The following is a 14,554-nucleotide window of genomic DNA, read 5'->3' as shown; positions in this document are numbered from 1 at the left end:
CTTTCTCTCAAATTTTGCAGGCTTGCCAAATCTCAATAGTGCTGTCCCCAAATCATGTGATATTTCTGTCAAGATGCTGATTTACATTTCCCAGGAGGCTTATAGTCTCTGGAGGCTTGGTTGTTTTCTAGGTTTTAGGAATTTTTCAGTTCCTTGCACAATCAACTGCAGAACTTTGGCATATAAAATACTACAGCATATAGTATGGAAATACGATGGGGCAGCTAGGTGGTGCAGTGAATAGAGTCAGCTCTGGAGTCAGGAGGACTTGAGTTCAAATGCAGCCTCAGACACAACACAAAAAACTAGCTGTGTGACCTTGGGCAAGTCACTTAACCCTAATTGCCCTACCTTCCCCCTCCAAAAAAACCAAAAAAAATATGAAAATATGTTTTGCATGACTTAAGAAGTACAATAGATATAATATTGATTGTCTTCTCAAAGGGTAAAGGAGGAGTGGGAGGGAGGGAATTTGAAATTCAAAATTTAAGAAAATTAATGTTGAAATTTTTTTACATGTAATTGGCAAATATTTAACGAAATTATAATAATAATAATAAAATATATAGTATAGTATCAAGTGTATCAGTGCCAAGCCGAACAAGGATGATTAGCTAAGAGTCTCAGGCAATCATCCTGGGGCACTATCACAGCAATAATAGATACAATAGACATTCACACTATGCAAAAGCTCCCTTGACAGTTGCTTTAGTAACCACTAGTCTAACAGATACATAGGACACACTGTATATACACATTACACCAGGACATGCATCACTATAAAACTAAAGCAAAAATGCATAACAACAGACAAATGTAAAGCAATAATAACAGGAGGTCTACTAAGATATCAAACCAAACCAAATGGTGTATCTGTGCACATGGTGAACTGCAAAACTAGCGAGCGGTAACAAATGTAGCCACAACATCAGCACAGAGCAATTAAGCAAAGGGACAAAAATAACAATGAAATGGATACATACTAAGTACATAGTAACTTGCCTTAATGACTATGTGTAGCTACATTCAGGACACTGTTGCATGGGGAAGCGTTATCGTTAGGGTACCATTTTCAGCTGGGTTATAATGTCTGGCCCCTGGCTGGTTGGATAGCTCTAGCTCTCTCTCTAGCTCTCTGATGGTTGACTGACCTACCCTATGCCCGCGCACAGACTGGTCAAAGCTTCATCAGAACTACTTTTGTTGCTGTATCATTCCGGTCATGTACAACTCACTGTGACCTCATTCTGGGGTTTTCTTAGCAGCAATACTGGAATGGTTTGTCATTTCCTTCTCCAGCTCATTTTACAGATGAGGAAACAGGAATAAGTGACTTGGCCAGGGTAATACAGCTAGTAAGTATCAGAGGCTGAGTTTGAACTCATGAAGAGGAGTCTTCCTGATTCCAAGCACAGCACTTTAACTACTGCATCACTTAGCTGCCCTCATCAGAACTACAATTCATATTAAAACTTGATGAGGGCCCAGGCTGGCTAGTATTGTTACTCCATTCTGAGGGGTATGTCCATACCCTAGGTCATACTGCTGCTAAAGTAGTACGTGAAAAAGTGCTGCTTCTGGAGTTCATTCCTTTTTCATTGCTAGAACTGGTTATTGTGGGATAGTGCATAAAATCTTCATCCAAAGTGACTTTTAAACCTACTATCTGGATCCTTGCATGACTAGCAGGAAGTATTTTTTGCTTAGAGTCCGCTGAGGGGAGTTAATCCATCAAAGATCCCAACTTACTCACCAATTAACAATAATTATATTTATAGAGCCCCTACCAGCTTAAGGTGTCATTTACAAACAGGCAAGTTGCCCAGTCTCTCCACAAATAGACATGGATAGCATTCTATCCATCTACTGACTTGTATGTCCTATGAACACTGAGGTTTTTCAATAGAATTCTCTCGCTACTCTAACTTTTATTTCTTTTAGCCTCCTTCTGAGCTGAGGTTATTGCTAGGCAACAAGTATCATTTAACCTCTTTCTCAGTTAAGAGTTATACTGGTCAAGTCTGTCTATACTCTCTCTATCCTTGGAGGATCCAACACACAAATCAATTGGTTCATGCCCAAATATCAGCAGGCAGGGTGTAGAGTGAGGCAGCTAGGTGGCCCTACAGTGGATAGAGTGCCAGGCTTGGAGTCAAGAAGACTCATCTCCCCAAGTTCAAATCTGGCCTCAGACACTTACTAGCTGTGTGGGCAAATCACTTAACTTTGTTTCCTCATTTGTAAAATGAGCTAGAGAAAGAAACAGCAAACCACTCTAGTACCTTTGCTAAGAAAACACCAACTGGGGTTATGAAGAGCTGGACACAATTGAAAACTACTGAAAACACAACAGGGTGTAGAATGAGCACCATGATTCATAATAGAATTGTTCATGTGTTACAAGGAGAGTCATATTCTGGCTCTACTGAAATGTTTATTCTGGTCTCAGTGTCCCTAATTTGCTCATCAGTGAGCCATTGAAATGGTAGGTTTTTGGATTCCCTTGAATATGGCAAGGAGTTGTTTTGGACTTCTTGATGCTAGCCAAAGCAAACATCCTTCAAAGTCTCCTCCGTGATCCAAACAGATCATAAAAAGAAGGCTATTCACTGAATAATATACTTCCCCCCCAATAGTCTAGCAATGGATAGATGGATATTTTCTGGTTCTTGGATAGGTATGCCAATGCATAGCTTGTGAAGTAGTCAGTGACTATCAACATATGACTTATGGTCATGCTGCCCTTCAAAAATAGGAAGTCAGTGTGGACAAATTTCAAAGGTTTGCTAGTACTTACATTCATCAAATAGGTAGCTTAGGTGGTAACAGTTTTCTTTGCACACAATAAACACAAGTCACACTTCTTGGTGACACCAGAAGGATTTTCATTTTTGTTGGGGAGGTGCTAAGACCTGTTGTTTATAGGTTCTATGGTCCCTTCTTGACCTATGTGTCCAAAAGCTGGTACTGGGCAGCATCAACTGTTTTTTTCTCATACCATGTATCAGATCAATGACAATCCAGGGAGGTATTCCATTCTATAGTCCCAACTTCTGCCATGTTAGATCAGGGAAATAACACTTGAGTCTTTTGGTATCACAGTCTTGATTCTTGGCTTGTATCATTTCACATAGTCCTTCACCAGCCACTTGTTCTCTTTACTGGTCCTCCACAGACAAGTATAAGGCAAAAAAGGTTGATTCAGTGAAGAGAGGTTCACATGCGTTGCTGGAATGCTGTCTAAGGAGAGTCCCAAATTTTCAGCTGTCCTGCCATCTGCTTATAATCCAGCTCCCTTAATGTTACATTTGGCTTTCATACATTCTTTAGATGATCACCAAATTTTGTGAGGAAAGGAAGGAAATAAACATTTATACAGCACCTACTATGTGCCAGGCACTGTGCTAAGTGTTTTACAAATGTTTTCTCGTTTGATTCTCACAACCACCCAGGGAGGTAGTTGCTATTATTATCCCCATTTTACATTTACATTTTACATTTCCACTTATATTTTACATCTGAGACAGACAGAAATGAAAGGATTTGCACAGGGTAGCACAGTCGGTAAGCATCTAATGCTGGATTTGAACTCAGGTTTTCCTGACCTCAGATCTAGTGCTCTCTATCTTCAGCACCACTTAGCTGCCCTTGACATTTGTGGCCTTCTGAAAAGGGTATTTGCATCCACATTGGTCTACTATGATCTGTAGGACATGCTAAATTCATAGATGGCTAGTGCTGGTACCTTTCTTTGGACCCTGGGTTCAATTATCATCTTTATGCAGATGATTCTCAGATCTGTTAACCCTTCCATAACCTCTCTCCTGAACTCTAGTCTCTCATTTCTAACTGCATCAGACATCTCATACTGAATGTTCTGTAGGTATCTTATATTCAATATATCCCAAACTAAACTCATTATTTTTCACTTCCAGCCTTCCCCCTTTTTAATTTCCCTTTGCTTCATTAAATCCGCTTCTGCCCCAATTGTCAATGAAGGACTGGTGAAGAAAGCACATGGCTCATGGATTGTGGGAAGTGATTCAAGCTGAGACTCAAGCATGTGATGCCAAAGGACTCAAGTGCCAATCCTCTGAAGACACTTGATTGTTGAGTCAATGGCAGAAGCTGGGACTTGAACAGAAGTATGACAACAGAATGTCATACTGGACTGCCATGGATTCCACACATGGTATGAGGAAGCACTTGGTGCAGCTTAGTGTATATGGTGACCTATGGCCAATGAAGCTTTGGATGACTTTGGGCACATGGGTCAAGAAAGTACTGAAAGAGCCTCTGAGAGGGTATTGTCATCTTCCTAGTCCCTCAGGCTCAAAACCCAGGAGTTAGCCTAGATTCCTCATTATCTCTCACTCCTCCTCTTGATTTCATCTTTGTCACATCTGTCCAATAGGCCCCCTTCCCTCTGACACTGCCACCAGTCTAGTGTAAGCCCTTATCACCTCACCCCTGAACTATTGTAATAGTCTGTTGGTGGGTCTGCCTGCCTTAAGGTTCTCTCTGCTACAATCCACTTTACATTCAGTTGTCAGAATGATCTTCCAAAGGGCAGATTTGACCAGGTCACCCTCTCTATTCAACAAACTTCAATGGCTCCCTATTACCTACAGAATCTAATAGAAAAGCCTCTGCTTGGCTTTTAATGTCCTTTGTGACTTGATATCTCCTTACCTTCCTAGTTTTCTCATTCCTTACTCCTCTCGACATCCTCTGAAATTCAGTGACATTGGTCTCTTGGCCGTTCCTCACACAAGACACTCTATCTCCCAACACTGCATTTTCATTGACTGTCCCCAATGCCTGGAATGCTCTCCTTCACCTTTGCCTCCTAGCTTCCCTGATTTTCTTCAAGTCTCAGATAAATCTCACTTTTTAGTGGTTTTTTTTTTTTTGTCTTTTTGGAGGGGGGAAGGCAGGATAGTTGGGGTTAAGTGACTTGCTCAAGGTCACACAGCTAGTAAGTGTTACCTGTTGTAATAAGAATGTAAATTTTAAAGATCTTCCCTGCCCCTAGGCTAATGTGCACCTGAAGCCTGGGGTGGGGGAGGCTTGTTTTTCAGTAGATACTTCTTGATTGGCCAGTGAGTCAATAAGGTTGTTACATTCTCTGAGCCAGGAGAAGGCTATATAAGCCCTGATGTGTAGCTTTGTTTTTGGGACTCACTTTGAGAAGTATTCTGTGATTTGATCTGAGTTCTGGGAAGCCGTTGTTGAGAGTCCCCCGGCTTTGAAAAACCCAGAATGTGGAAACCCAGATGTTGACTGGGTATGGATGTAATGGTTGGACAGTTTGGAAAGCTGTCTACTTGATGTTTCTGTTTTGATAATTATGCCTGTATACTTTGAGGTTCAGGGCGCTGACCTTTTCTCCTGAACAAGGTAAACGATATATGTCTGACTGATTAAAGTAAGCTTGTTAACCCATTTTGAGTTGCTTTCCTTTAACAAAGCAGATCCAAGAACCTGTGTGAGCAGGCACCCTGGGGACACTGGGGTGCTTGCTGCTACACCTGTCTGAGGCCAGATTTGAACTCAGGACATCTGGACTCCAGGGCTGGTGTTCTATTCACTGTGCCACCTAGCTGCCCCTAAATCTCACTTTTTTAGGAGAAATCTTTTTTTCTTGCTCTTACTGCTAGTGCCTTTCCCTTTGAGATTTCCAATTTATCCAATTTATGTTGTTTGTGCATTTTGTGCAGTAGTTTCATTCATATATGACTCTTTGTGACCCTATTTGAGATTTTCTTGACAAAGATACTGAAGTGGTTTTGCCCTTTCCTTCTCCATTTCATTTTTACAGATGAGGACACTGAGGCAAACAGGGTGAAGTGACTTGCCCAAGGTCACATAGCTAGTATCTGAGGCCACATTTGAACTAAGGTCCTCCTGACTCCAGGTCCAGCATTCTAACCACTGCCACCTAGCTGCCCACTGTTGTACATAGTTGTCTGTATGTTGTCTCTCCCTTTAGACTACAAGCTGGTTTTTTGACATTCTTTATTTAGCTCAGTGCCTGGAACACAGTAGCCACTTAATTAATATTTGTCATTGTTGTTAACTTGGCACTGGTCAGAATATTTCAGTTGGTGGTTATCAGTTCACACTTATAACATTGTTCCATAAACATAATCTTGGAATTCTCAGTGACAATCCACTTCAAAGCCAAGGACTCAGGCTTATGAACAGGGAAATGGGTCTCAATGACACACAAACCTCTTCTTAATAAATGCTACCGTGTTTCCCCAATAATAAGACACTGTCTTATTAATTTTTTTGGACAGAAAAACACCAGAGGGCTTATTTTCAGGGGAGGGCTTATTTTAATGAACATTGACAGCAATTTTAATAAACAGGTAAATGTGAACAAAAAAATGTACCTTTATTCAATACTGAATTCAATAAAGAACAGGATGACGCGCTCACTGCTGCAGCTCTGATTGGATGCAGCTCGGAGCGCAGCGTGTGTTTCACGGGGGGGGGGGACGGTGCATACAGAGGGTACCATAATGTAGCATGTAGCGCAGGGGATCTCACCTTCACTACAGTAGCAATCTCAATAGGGCTTATTTTCGGGGGAGGGCTTATTTTAGAGGAATCTTACACAGTAAGGGGAGGGCTTATTTTCGGGATAGGTCTTATTATTGGGGAAACACGGTAATTGGTTGGCTAATTTATTTGTATCTACAGTTCAATGAGCATTACTCTAATGATTCCCAAATTTACAAAGTCTGGTTTTAGTCTCAGTCCTGAACTCTTTTGCAGTACCAAATGCCTGTTAGATATTTCTTTTTTTTTCTTTTTGGAGGGCAATTGGGGCTAAGCAACTTGCCCAAGGTCACACAGCTAGTTTTGTGTGTGTGTGTGTTAAGTATCTGAGGTCGGATTTGAACTCAGGTCCTCTTGAGGTGCTCTATTCACTGAGCCACCCAGCCGCCCCGAGGTATTTCTACTTGGATGTCTTTTTGGCATTTTCAAGTTAGCATGTGCAAAATAGTACATATCACTTTCCCTCTAGACCTGTCCCTCCTCCAAACTTCCATCTTAAGATAGGGCATTTCTACCCATCTAGTCCCCAAGGTTTGCAACCTCAAAGTTATCTTTGATTCATCCTTCTACAACCCCACATTCAAACACCTGCAATCTCTTATTGAGTCCATCTTGAAGCCATCTTTCATATCCATCCCCTTCTCTCTACTAACACATCCACTCCTATAGTTTAGGCCATCATCACCACTCATCTTGACTTTTGCGATGACCTCCTCCTAACCGTTCTTTCTTTTTCAAGAAGTTTCCTTCTCCAGTCATCCCTGATATGACTACCAAAATAATTATCCTAAATTCTGGATCTGACAATATTATTCTTCTGCTCGAAATTTTTCAGGACTCTAAGGATGAAATACAATGTCTTCAGCCTGGAATTTAAAGCCCTTCACTACCTGGCTTCAACCTACTTTTACAGACTTTCCCCCTCTCTATTTTTTCTCACACTATGTCCAGTCACATTGGAATACAAGCTGCTCCCCAAACTTGGCATCCCATCTCCAGCCTCTGAGTATTTGCACAGGCTGACCTTCAGTAAACTTCTTTAAGCTTCTAAATCATACGATCATAGATTTAGAGCTGGAAGGGTCTTTGGAGATCATCTAGCCCAACCCACCCTCTCATTTTACAAATGAGAAAACTGATGCCCAAAGAGAAAAACAGACATGGTCACATGGTAAGAAAGGCTGAGCTGGAATTCAGATCCAGGTTCTCTGATTCCAAGACCAGTGTTCTTTCCGCTACACAAGTTTCTCTCACATAGTGTTTCCAGGACTTTGTAATTCAAACCCTATTCAAACTGGGCCATCAGACCATCACACTCCCTTTCACAAACTGTCTCCTAGCCAATCTGGACAGCTAGCCATTCCCTGATCCCCTGCCTCTGCCCATTCACACATTATTTCCCCATGTCTGGAATTCATCCCCTCTCTGCCCTTGGCAACCCTTAGCTTTCTACCTCAGTGCTCACTTCACATGCTGCCTTCTAAGGGAAGCTTTTCTTAGTCTCCCAAGTTGTTAGGGAGTCTCAAATTACCATACATTTACTTATCTGTGTACATGTGAATTCCTTAAATAGAATGTAATTAGGGCAGGTGCCTTCTTGTGTTTTTTATTTTGTATCCCCAGCACCTAGCAAAATAGACAATAAAGACTGGCTTCAGAACTTTCTAGGTAAGTCTCTACTTTCCACCAGCATCTCAGCTAGGTTTGGATTCCAAAGAATCATGCCCCTGGACCAGATGCCCCTTGGTTCCCCTCTCCTTTCCAGCTTCTATTTTTTTTGTATTGTGCATTCCCCATGAGACTGTTATTCAGTCTTTTCAGTTTTGTCCGACTTTTCATGATTCTGTTTGTAGGTTTTTTTTGGAAAAGACACTGGAGTGGTTTGCCATTTCCTTCTCTGGCTCATTTTACAGATGAGGAACTGAGGCAGACAGGGTGAAGTGACTTGCCCAAGGTCACACAGCTGAGTGTCTGAGGCCAGATTTGAAAGCCCAGTGCTCTATTTGCTGCACCACCTAGCTACTGCCTTGAGATTGCAAGCTCCTTTAGGGCAAGGATTATCTTTCTCTTATTTGTACCCTAAGGCTTAGCACAGTGCCTGGCACATAGTAGGTGCTTAATAAAGGCTTACTGAATTCAATTGGATTGTTGAAGCAATGTGAATTTGTACTGGATCCAGTTGTTTCAATGGCACAATCACCTTCAACTGACTTCCACAGCAAGGGAATAAGAGAAGTTGGTGGAAGGAACTCTTAAACTAAACTGCCAAGTACAACTACGGACAGGCTGGCCACGTTGTTTGAATGCCAAATGTACACTTTCCTAAAAAGACTATTTTATGGAGAGTTCACACATGGTGGTCAGAAAAAGCAATTCAAGGACGCTCTCAAGGTCTCTCTGAAAAGCTTGGGAACTGATTGTGAGACATGGGACACACTGGCACAGGACTGCAAGCATGGCATGCCCTCATCAGAGAAGACGCTGGGTTCTGTAAGAAAAACAGAATTGAAATGGCTCAAAAAAAAAAAAAACCCATGAGATATGCAAATTTAGGGAATCCAACCCAAATGTTCATATGGACTATTTGTGACTGAGCCTCCCTAGCTCATTTAGGTCTGATCAGCCACGATTGGACACTCTGTACAGTGACCCCAAGATTGTGACGTCACTTTGGTCCTCCTCAACCATGATGGACAACAGTAATTACCTTCCAGGCACTGTGCTAAATGCTGGGATCACAAAGCAGGGCACAAAACAGCTTCTACCTTCAAGGAGATCACATTCTAAAGGAAGAGGAAAGCATAAAAATAACTAGGCACGAACAAGATGTAGAGAGAGTAGACAGAAGGTAATCTCCGAGAAGACATGCACGAACTGTTATTTGAGGGTGAAATCAGCAGACCAGGTCAATTTATACATTAATGGCATCACTGTGACTAAAAAAAACAAACAAACCACCTTTGAAGGACTTAAGAACTCTGATCAATGTAATAACTAACCGTGATTCCAGAGGACAAAAGATGAGGCATGCTACTTACCTCCTGACAGAGACGTGATGGACTTATGGTGCAGAATGAAAATTTGTTTTGCTTGATTAAGCATATTTGCTAAAATGAGTTTTCCTTCTCCTGGTTTATGGGAAGAATTGGGAGAGAAGGGAGTTAGTGATATTGTTATTTAAAAAAAAAAAGAAGTAAAAGAAAAGAAAAGAAAAAAAGAAAAATTGGAGCATTTAAAAATGCAAAGAAAAAAAAAGCAGAAAGAAAACAGATAAGCAGGACAGTTTTTTTTTTTTAATTACATCTTTTAAATGCCTTAAAGGAAAAGTAAGTTGTTATGTTATCAAGATTTACAGTTTCACCCACAATCTTTTTTCTGTTCTATTTTTTTTATGGAAATACTCATTTTATTTGGTAAAGAATAATTTTTTAAAATGACATGGTCAAGCCAGAAAACCCCAGTAGACAAATAATAATGAAATAGATTAGTATGATGACCATATTTCCTAGATTTCCTGGAGTTATAAAGAAAATTAAAGTTTAAGAAATACTTTACAAAAGAATATCTATTGTCAGGACACTTTCAGATTTTTTGGTTTGGAATACATGGTGACCATAACTGGACAAGCCTCCATAGTGTTGTGGAACGAGCCCTGAACCTGGGTTCAAATTCAGACTCTACCAGTTACTGGCTGTGTGACCTTGGACAAGTCCCTTAAATCCAGAGCATTCATTTTCTTAACTGTAAAAATGCTTATCCTATTGGGTTGTTGTAGAGATGAGACAAAATAGTGAGGAAAAGTGGTTTGAGTTCCTCAAAATACTATATGAATCTAAACCATTATTATATTGTAGTGTATCTTATAGGCAGGGATGCACTGGAGCCAGCTCAGAGCTGATTGTTAAATTATCAGAGTGAGCATTTATACCTCAGACACCTGCATATGTAGACCAGACCTTGATTTATTTTGTTGATTGCCTAGATTTAAGAAAGTGATGGATAAAATATTAATAATGAAGATTAAACTTAAAAGTGTGTCCTGGTATATGTCCTCCTTCCTTTTTAAAAGGAAGAGCTGGTTGTTAACCTTTACCAGTACATCTTGGATTGGAGGTGTTCCTTTGAGTGAAAAGAAGTTCTTAAGTTAGTATAATTGTTAAACTTTTGTGGACTCCTCTCACAGGAAGCTTCCAAGCTATCCTGCAAAGCCACACGCTTCACTCTACTGCCTGTGAAATTATAGGAAGATCTGTCTAGAGCTGGAAGGGGAGTTATAGGCCATTATGCCAGAAAACCTTATTTTTACAGATGAGGAAACTGAGGCCCAGAGAACATAGCTTGCCCAAGATCATACAAGTAGCAAGTGGCAGAACTGGGATTTGGCCGCAGGGGCTATCATCACTTTTCTGCCTCCCAGCCCCTTGCACTAAAAGCAGCAGGGGTAAAGAAAGCTAAAGTTATCAATTTAGATTCATGGGAAGGTGTTTTGGGGGAGAGGGGGAGGGAGGGAGAGGGAGAGGCGCCATAAGAGCAGAGAGTACCAGGAGAGGAGTCAGGAAGTCTCGGCTTCCAGAGTTCAAATCTGGTTTTCTTTTCTTTTTTAAAAAATATTTTAACATTTTTATTTAAAGTTTTGAGCTCCAAATTCTATCCTTTCCTTCCTTCCCACCTCCTTGAGACAGTAATCAATCTGATATGGGTTGTACATGTGCATTCATGTAAAACATTTCCATATTAGTCATTTTGTACAAGAAGACTCAAATAAAAGAAAAAATTGAAAGAAAGTGAAAGTAGCATGCTTCAGTCTGTACTCAAACAACATCAGTTCTTTCTCTGGAGGTGGATAGTATGCTTCATCATGAGTCCTTTGGGGCTGTCTTGGATCACTTTATTGCTGAGAATAGTTAAGTCATTCACTGTTTTCACTGAACGATATTGCTGTGTACAATGTCCTCTTGCTTCTATTCGTTTCACTATGCATCAGTTCATATAAGTCCAGGTTTTTCTGAAGTCATTCTGCTTTTCATTTCTTATAACACATTAGTATTCTATTACAATCATATATTACAGCTTGTTTAGCCATTCCCCAATTGATGGACATACTTTCAATTTCTAGTTCTTAGCCACTGTAGAGTTATAGAGTTGCTATAAATATTTTTGTACAAATATTTTTATGCAAATTGTACAAAATTTTTTGATGTCTTTGGAATATAAACCTAGCAGCAGTTTTGTTGGATCAAAGGGTATGCACAGTTTTGTAACCTTTTGGGCGTAGTTCCAAACTGTTCTTGAGAATGGTTATATCAGTTCACGACTCCACCAACAGTGCATTAGTGTCCCACTTTTCCCACATCCCCTCCAGCATCCAATATTTTCTTTATCATATTAGCCACTCTGATGGTGTGAGGTGGTACCTTAGAGATGTTTCAATAATAGTGATTTAGAGCATTTTCTCATATGACTATAGAAAGCTTTGATTTCTTTGTCTGAAATTTTCCCGTTCATATACTTGGACCATTTATCAATTGGGGAATGACTTGTATTATAATGTAATTTGTGCCTAATCTATCTCACTTATCTACCACTTTATTTCTTAGCCAGTATCAGATTGTTTTGATAATTACTGCTTCATAATGCATTGAGACCTGGTATGACTAGACCACCTTCTTTCACATGTTTTTCATTGATTCCATTGATATTCTTGAGCTTTTGTTCTTCTTGAATTTTGTTATTTTTTTCTAGCTTTATAAAATAATTTTTGATCGATTGATTGGTTATGGAACTGAATAAATGAATTAATTTAGGCAGAACTGTCATTTTTATTATATTGGCTCGGACTACTCATGAGCAATTAATATTTTTCCAATTGTTTAGACTAGAGTTCAAATCTGACCTCAGACACTTACTAGCTGTGACCTTGGGCAAGTCACTTGACAGTGTTTGCCTCAGTTTCCTCATTTGTAAAATGAACTGGAGAAGGAAATGGCAAATTCCTCCAATATCTTTGCCAAGAAAACCCTAAAAGGGGTCACGAAGAGTTAGACACAGATGAACAACAATTTATAAATACTGACTGTGTGCCAAGCACTCTACTATGCCCTGGGGATAGAAATAGGAAAAAGAAAGTCTGTACACTACAGGAAATTACAATCTAACTTGGGAAGATAACAAGGGAAACTGAAAAGGGGTGGGGTGGGGGTGGGGGACTGTGAGAGAAATAGAAAGGAGTACAGCTCAGTAGGAAAAGAAGACTTGGCTTGCTTGGTACCCTTTAATTGGAGGTTTTGGTTTGCCCTCCAATCAGAAGTGTGAGCTGAGGAGATCTTACAGGATGATTCGGTCCCTGGGGCAATATGAAATGAGTAGAAAGTAGAAAGTGGGAGGAGTCCAGAGTAGCCAGCTGGGAAATGGGTCAGCACATCTATGCTAATATGCTAGGTGGATGGAGAGATTTAAGTCAATGAGATGGATTGAATGCTGGAGTCAAAAAGACCTGATTTCAAATGCTGCCTTAGATGCTTACTAGCCCTGTGACCCTGGGCAAGTCCTCGAAACCTCACAAACCTTCACTTTCTTCATCTGTAAATTGGAGCTAATAATAGCATTTGCCTTACAGAGTTATTACGTGGATACATGTAAAGCATTTTGCAAACCTTAAGGAGCTATTTAACTAAAGCAGCTTTCATCCTATTCTTGGTCATACTGCCTTGGCAACAGCGGGTACCTGGAAGATTCTGCCCTTTGTCTTCCTTTCTTTACTTAGTCTAATTTCTGACCACCTATTATAGGCTTCTTTTATTGAACAGTCAAGAAGCATTTATGATCATGACTCCAGAGAACTGGTGAGGAATGATGCTGCCTAGCAATGCTACTCACCCTCTGATAGAAGGATGCAACCAAGGTGCATCTTGACATGTACATTTTTTGGACAGGCCCACTGCAAAAATGTGTTTTGGTTGACCACATGGTTTTGTTTTTACTTCTTTCTTTTCTCAATTCCCTTCTCCCCACTGAGGCGGGAGATATAGAAAATAATTTCTTGTTAGTTGAAAAATATATATATATAATTAAAAGTCAATAGAATTTTCTTGTAGCTGAAAACTACATGTGTAATCTTTCCCTCCTCCCCCATCCCACGGGACAGGCATTCCCTTCCCTCCTCCCACCATCCCAAAGTGGATGTGTGGATAACCCCACTCAGAGGCCAGAACCACCCATATGGTTAGTACCTTCAGAAGTGCTACTGTTTTACAATATGTCTTGTGCCTGTTTCTGCACCCCCAGAACTTAGCACAGTCCCTGTGAAGAGGTTACCCATAAAGAGGGTTAGGGTTGCTCTGGAGACCCCAAAATACCAACATGTCATGCTGAATGAATTTGACTCAAGTCTTCTCAGCCACAGAAAAGTAAAGTTTATTAAAAGTTTGCTTGTTGTATTGGACACAGAGTAAGTCTGTGCTAGGTCATTCTATGGTGTTCTCACAAACATGAAGACAAGATGGGGTCTTTTATACAGAAGATTGTGGGAGGAATCTAGGGGTGGTCTAGAGGAGGAGTTTGGGGAGGGTCAATGAGTGATTAAGGGTGGAAAGTTGCAGGAGGCTACCTGGAGACTACAGACAATGGTGGGCTAGGCCAGTTGAAGGGTGGATTGATATTTTGATAGGCTCAAGTGGGAAGTCTAGTAACGGAATTTTGGGGCCAGCCACAATGAAAGGCTTAGGGCCTCATGCAAATGCCTCATCAAATGGGATGATTTAATCAGAGTTCAAGGCGGGGGTTTCCAGAGCCTGTACCTCAAAGATTCAAGGAGAACTTAAGGGGGCTCCCAGAGCCCATACCTCATCACCTGGAACATTGTTGTTTAGTAGTTTTCAGTTGTGTCTGAGTGTCCCTGACCCCCTTTAGGGGAATTTTCTTGACAAAGCTACTGGAGTGGTTTGTCATTTCCTTCTCTTGCTTATTTTACAGATGAGGAAATTGAGGC

General features: G+C 40.6%; 1 protein-coding gene across 1 annotated transcript in view; it reads right to left on the bottom strand.

The window, feature by feature from the left end:
• Positions 1–14,554, bottom strand: part of NQO1 (NAD(P)H quinone dehydrogenase 1) — a 193,656-nt gene that overhangs the window by 66,099 nt on the left and 113,003 nt on the right. The window lies entirely within an intron of this gene.

The sequence above is a fragment of the Petaurus breviceps genome, unplaced genomic scaffold (assembly GCF_028583685.1).
Source record: "Petaurus breviceps papuanus isolate PSGF00001 unplaced genomic scaffold, PetGlider_PUasm1.0 176, whole genome shotgun sequence".
In the NCBI taxonomy this organism is placed as follows: Eukaryota; Metazoa; Chordata; class Mammalia; order Diprotodontia; family Petauridae; genus Petaurus; species Petaurus breviceps.
The sequence above is the reverse complement of the archived record's forward strand: the minus strand, read 5'-3'. Positions and strand labels throughout refer to the sequence as shown.